We start from the raw sequence: 7,289 nt of genomic DNA on the forward strand, positions 1-7,289 counted from the left end.
TTTATCTTTTACCTCTGTCAAAATTTGCAAGTGTGCTGTGAAAAAATGACCTATACACAAGTTCTCCTATCAATCAATATACAGCTGGCTGGATATGTAATCTGGAAATAGAAATTGATAATGTACGGTGTGTATTTGTTATTGACAACCTGCTTGTAATTGAGCAGCGTAAGAAATCAGAATAATGAAAAAAAAATCAAAATTCATATGAGGCTTAAGTCATATCCATACTTATGTCGTCTAATTGAACAGACATTTTAGCATCACATTGTACTTATACTGTACTATACTTATTAGGATATTTATCAATATTTATCAATTTTCAATTATATAATACTACTTGATTATTACTAATATTGCTTCATTAAGTCATCACTTTAAGGTTGTAGCTTGAAATAATGCAGCTATATCTTTAATAATAAATTATTAGTATCCAGTGTGTATTATTTAATTATTTAATTTTTTGCAAAATAATAAATAGAATTACAGTATTTGGGCCCTGGCTACTTACAATGCTCAGTAAATAACAGGTAATTCCCAGCAAGACAGTAGCGTTTACATTTTATACTGTATATTGTTTTATGTTATAACCCACCTCCTCCCCCACGGAGGACTACAGCCAGTTTAAATAAATAGAGACCATTTTTACCTGAAGCACTTTAATTTATATAGCATACAAATAACTGTGACTATCTAACATGCACACCTGAAATCCATGGATTATGCAAGAATAATTTGAATGCCATTTATTTCAGCTACACGGAAAAACTTGATATAATTCACATGTGCAGCCGCTACTACCACAAATACAACTTCATTCTGAGGGAAACTGCTCTTTGCTTTTGATTTTATCTTTCTAGTTTTCTTTCTAAAAATCAGTCTATAAGTAGTGTCCCAGGGTGACATGGTGGCGCGATGTTTGACCCCACCATCTGGCTCGGGCCTTTCTGTGTGGAGTTTGCGTGTTTGCGTGACTCTCCGGGTACTCCGGCTTCCTCCCGCAGACCAAAGTTATGCAGTTAATGTGATTAGGTTAATTGGTGATTCTAAATTACGCATATGTGTGTATGGTTGTCTTTCTCTCTGTGTTAGCACTGCATCCGACTGGTGACCTGTCGAGGGTGTACCCTGTCTCTCACCCTATTGTGGCTGGGGTAGGTTCCAGCCCCCTGCGACCCTGATAAAGATAAGCAGAAGAGACTTTTTTCCTCTAAAGTTTTGCCGTGTTACAGTAATCTGAAAGTTAAAGAAAGTCCTAAGTTTAGTTAAGCATAGTTTAAGAACTAGAGGAACTAACTTTAGAATCAACTCTCTTAAAGATGACATTTGATGGCCTCCCCTGTAATCTCGATGACGTGTTCTGACACCTCAGCATGTATCAATAAAGATGTGGTTTGACGAGCATTAGCTTTCAGGTTTTTCCAAGGGTAGCTGCATAGCCGTAGACCACCCTCACTAACAGCTGATGCATATGCACTAGTCATTTTGTACTATAAGCAGCCCTGAAACAAGACAGAAACTGTTCAGAAAGAGACTCTAGGTTTACTCCTCACAGACTTATAAGAGATAAACAGTTAAGAGATTAAGAAGGCTGCAGTTTTTGCTTCCTCTCAATTTCTTAGTAGTGAACTGGCATCAAGAACCAATTTGTTACACACACAAACCAAAACCAAACAAAACACACACACACACACACACACACACACACACACACACAACCCCGTTCAGCTATCTTAGTGAGGACCCTCATTGACATAGTGGTTTCCCTAGCCCCTTACACTAACCCTAACCATTAAAAATGAATGCCTAACCCTTACCCTTACCCTAAACCTAACCATTACCTAATTGTAACCCTGACACTAAAACCCCATTTTGAGCCTCAAAAATGCCTTTAAATGCCTTCAAAAATGTGAGGACCGGGTTGTGTTTCCTCACAAGTGACTGCTGGTTCTCACAAGTATAGTAGAATGCAGATTTCGGTCCTCACAAAGATAGCTAGACAGGAACACACACACACACACACACACACACACACACACACACACACACACACACACACAAATGTGCCAAACTGGCATGCTTTTTTGGGGATAGCACTTCATATGACACAGCAAAGAATTACGTCAAAATACAATTGGGAATGTTTTGGAAGCCTCGCTGTAATTCAGTGCAACTCTGCTAATGTCTTTACACAGATGACTTTATAGTTCAGTCTTGAAAGTGACAAACTTTTGCCAGGGGCACTGAAAAAGAAACTCTTCTGTTGAGCTTCCCTTTGAGAGATCAAGGATGAGAAGGAAAGAGGGTTAGGAAAGGTCGACAGAGTGGGGAAATAGGAGGAACAAAAAGAAGGGCAAAAAAAATGCAAGGAAAATAAAATAAAAAAGAGGAACCAAAGGACAAAGAAGACAAGAGATGTTGTCTAGCGCGCTAAGCCTCTGGGATGTCCGACAGATTTAGTTCTTTTCATTTTGATTTGATCCATGACAGCAGGACAGATCAGTACAAAAGCAGCCACTGCACTGCTGGGCGCTTGCTGTGGAACTAAGCGCTTACCTTCAAATGCCTGAAAAATCAATCGACACTCCAACATTGCCAAGCGCTCATTTGTGTGATAACTCTTCAGCTCAGAGAAATATCAGGACTGTTGTTGTGTTTAGGGTATAGATTTCAAGTAAAACACAGGTCGGTATTTCTGTAAAAGATACATTCTAACAGACATGCTATGTTGTTACTTAAAAGCAGTACTATCCAAGGGAATCAATGAGAGGAAAAATAAAAACTGTTTGCTGTCCACATGTCAGGCTGTTCTTCATCTCTGTTCAGGTAGCAACTATCAGGCAGCATCAGTGACTTTCTGTGACTAAAATGGACAATACCTTGGCATCGAGTCACAGCACAGCAGAAAGTTTCAGTCTCGAGCAAGTCTTCTATTTTGAAAATTAACCAGATGTTCCATGCCGTTTAATATCTGAGTTCCTTCCCTCCCTGTCTATGGCCAGCCTGACAATTTCCATCAATAATAAGCTCAAAAATTTGTAATTCAATTTGAAATTAAATGAAATTAAAACATTTCAATTCAATTATAATTCAAGTATTATTGTAGAGTCTTAACCAGTGTTGGTCAACTTACTTGAAAAAAGTAATTAATAACTAATTACTGATTACTTCTCCAAAAAAGTAATCCTGTTACTTTACTGATTACTGATTTTCAAAAGTAATTAGTTACTTAGTTACTTTTTAAAAACATGATACACAGCCTGAATACATAATAAAGCAATAGAGCTTTTAGCCCAGTTCTATTTTTTCTGCATAATATATCATATAAAATTGAATCAAATGAAAAAGTCTCTTTTAAAAAAATGTTTTATTAATTTTAATCTTTTCACTTCATGCACATTGCATTAAGCAAAAATTAAATTGTATGCAACATTCTTTGACTTGAAGAAATTCTTTAACATTTAAACTTATTTTCTGCATATTCCAGCATAGTGTTTACACTCACTCTTTCAAATAGATGCAAGTAAAACAAAGCAGAAACTAAATAAAATCAAAGATTCAGCAGCACTGAGTCCTGTTGCTCTTAAATCTATTGTCACCTGTTTAGCAGGAGTGGGGTGGGTGGAGGTTTGCCTGGTGCCACAGCAACATGTCAGTGGGGGGATCCGGGGGTTTCCCTGTGAATGTCACATTCCCGTGGCAGCGTGCTCGGTGCTAGCTCAGAAGTTTAGGGTTTTTTTTCGCTGTACAAAGAAGTTTTCTTCCCATGCGGAGTGTACAGCGGACACTAATGTTTTTGTCACTTTTTACAGAGTCAAACTCGAAGTAAGGTCAGTACTTCCAAGCTTTAAATGCTGCATGGTCGTACTCTCTACTGCACTCCATATTATCCATTGTTGATCTGCACACGTCTGTTGCTGCCACGGATGTCGCACGCTCGTACGTCATTGTCATGAGACACTCTCACAAACAGAATCAAGGTTTAGTAACGCAGTAATGCAGCGTGCTTATGGGAAAGTAACAGTAATCTAATGACTTTTTCGCAATAGTAATCCCTTACATTATAATATAAATAAAATAAAATTGAATAAAAACTGAATTGAATTGAAGTTGGACGCCTGATTTTAGAGCTGGATACAGTCAGTGTTCTCGGCTCCTCTTACACGATTCTTTGTTGTGCTTTACTCGTTCTTCCAACGTACCTGTTTATTCTCCTCTGCTCAGGATTCCTGGATCTTCTTCTCAGTGAGTTGGGCTTTTTTTCCTGTGGAAAGATACTCTGTGGATTTGCCTGTCACGCAGATCTATGTGTGTTCTCCACAGCCTGCCATGTCTCTTGCCCTCTTCATCTCATCAGTCTGTTTGTCCCCACGTCTGTCCAAGTATCAAGCCTGTGTGTCTTAGTCTTCGTGTCAACATGTTTCCTGTTTTATTTTGACAGTCTCTGAGTTTGGTGTGTTTAGTTTTGCTTCCACTGTGTCATCCCAGCTCTGTTCCCATGTGTTTCCTCTTCCCTAATCACCCTCATGTGTTTATATTGTGCCATTTTCCTCTTGTCCCTTGTCAGTTTGTCTATTTGTATCATGCCATGTTCCAGGTATCCATGTATAGGGTTCTTGTGCTGAAGTGTTTAGTGTTTACTTTAGCTTTCCCCGGTTTAGTTTACCATTAACTGCATCTTTGTTCCCTTTTGGCCCTTGTTTTGTATTTATTTTTGTACCTGTATCTCATCAGGTTTTCATCCAGCACATAGTCAAAAATGTTTAATGTTATTTTGCATCTCACTTTTGGTTGTTTTTGTTTCTCAGACCTTTTCTAGCACACAGCACTTCAAAAGCCACAATAAGTTCATGAGTGGTTCTTGAGTGGTAGCTGAAGGTTGCCAGGCTTGGATAAACTCTCCTGAAACAATGAACAACTGGGTTGTAAAAAATTTATGAAAAATCTTAAGTACTGCAGAGAGGTCATTCACAAATCTTAAAGAGCACCGCAGTAAGGAAACAGCCAATCACTGACCCTGAATCAGATGTCTACACTGCTAATGGGCAGATAAAGTCAGATGTTGAGGTTTGGTCAGGTCGCAAAATCTCTCTCAATTCTGATATGCTTACCCTTGTTACGGCAAATAATAATAAATATATTAAGTGCATGATATAACAAAATCACAATACACCATACTTTCTGGGAATATTATTAATAAATATTCTGGTTGCAATGAAAAATAGTCAGCTGTTCTTATACTCAAAGTTATTGGCACAACCAAAAACCTTTTCTTTTAATGCCCGTTTCTGCCACTATTATTCTACTGGATCTATGCTACAACTTTTATTTAACCACTTTTTATATTCTAAAACATTTTGAGAGTAATGAAAACAGGTTTATGAACATTTTTCAGTGTGATATAGAAAGGATAGTAAATCCATGGGTTTCATGGGAGTAGGAGCCTTGGCTCCTTCATCCTGTTCATGGGCAGAGTTGTGCCTGCAAGTCCAAAGACAGTGGATACCTGCCAGGAAGAGCTGGAATATAGAACATGTTCCTGGTCCAAATGGTGTTGGAAGGTAGGTGTGAAGATGAACTGAATCTGAGTTCACATTCAGTTTCCTTTAAAGTAGGTTCATCGGGAAAGTGTTTCACTATAAACTTTATGTTGTGAAGCAGAGCTAGATTTCAAGTAATTAGCAAACACTTGTGTCGTTACACGTTAGGTATTTGTCCTGCATTAACTGGGAAAGCTCAACAAACCTGAGAAAGAAGAGGTCAGAATCCTGATACTGTACATAACTACAGTTAAGAAAAGGAAACCTTGCTTATACAAAAAGAAAGATGTAAGACTAATCAACAACAGATAACATGATACAGAGATCAGAATGAAATTATAATTCATGTTTGTAAGTTCAGATTTGAACCCCTGGACTGATGTGTCATGCACTCTGGCCTGACATCCTCCCTGACAAGTTACTCCCAGTATGTCTCAATAACCATCTGACTAATTAACTAATTATGTGGCTAACAAACAAAATAGCTAATTCACTAGCTAAAGAAATATCCACCCTCTGAATATAATCAAAGTATTAGATTTTTACCTCAACTTATTTAAGAAAACAATGAAAAAAAACCCAATTTTTGATATGACAATGGAGTAGAGTACTATTAGTCTTACAGCGCCCTGTTTGAAAATGCTGAAACATGCGTACTGAAGTTCAGTTTTCATGTACTTGCTCTGCTGTCTGGCTCTACTGTTGTGACCCCACCCCTACCCTAAAAAAACCCCAAACAAGACCCCCCCTCCAATATTATAGGTTATATTACAGGTTATTTTTTTTTAGAGTTTAAGATAAATACTTTAACTCCACCAACTTGTAATTAAAAATATAAAATCAACCTCTGCTGGGCTATTATCATCCTATGTGACCAGCTGTTTACAGGAACAATGTCATGTGCTAATCACTTTTTTTTTTTCAAGACATCAACAGTGCAGCACAAAACCAATCATATGACCACTGGGTTCAAAAACACACAGGTCCAAATAAAACAGGAGCGGGCGAGACAAAAGCACCGTGGCAGTTCTATAACCATGCTGTCCTGGGAAAAAAAGTGCATGAGCTGGTTTTTAAGCACTTAAAGCAATTAGTGCAGAGGATGGAGCCAGCTGAGCCATTGATTACTGTTATTTATAAACCTGACAGCACCCTGATGAGGAGACAAAAACTAGCTGCTCTGTCTTTTTCCCCACTCTTCCTTTTCTCTCCACCTTCCAACATTCTTTTCCACCTCTGTGCACCTTTTCCACATCTTTGCCCCTCTATCACCTCTTGTTGTGTTTTTTTCTGCTTCTCCATGCTCTCACAAGATTTCAGTGTCCGTCGTATTTTCTTCTTTGCCTCTCTGTCAACTCTACTTGATGGATCACTCTCACGCATTTCTATGCTATTTTGAAAGAAAAAAGAGAGGTAGAGGAGTAAGCTGAGTAGGTGAATTCCCTTACAGACAAAGAAAAATGTATTTCTGCTTTTCTTTACCACAAACCAATACTCCCTTAGGTCTGGCCTTGGGCCTTGCAGAAATCTGGGAATGGCATGAGACAAAGCACCAACAACAGCCCCTTAAACAACTCTGGACATTCTTAGAATATTGTCTTGCATGCAGGTATGCCTGGATGGGCGTCACAGAGTGGGAATGGAGGCATCTAATCTATTCCCAGGCTCTGGAGCCTGCAGCCCAGCAACAACAGGGGCATTATGGTCAGACCCCAGCTTCACAGAGCTGTGCCACAGGGTCCGGTTTGG

The sequence above is a fragment of the Oreochromis niloticus genome, linkage group LG5, assembly GCF_001858045.2.
Source record: "Oreochromis niloticus isolate F11D_XX linkage group LG5, O_niloticus_UMD_NMBU, whole genome shotgun sequence".
In the NCBI taxonomy this organism is placed as follows: Eukaryota; Metazoa; Chordata; class Actinopteri; order Cichliformes; family Cichlidae; genus Oreochromis; species Oreochromis niloticus.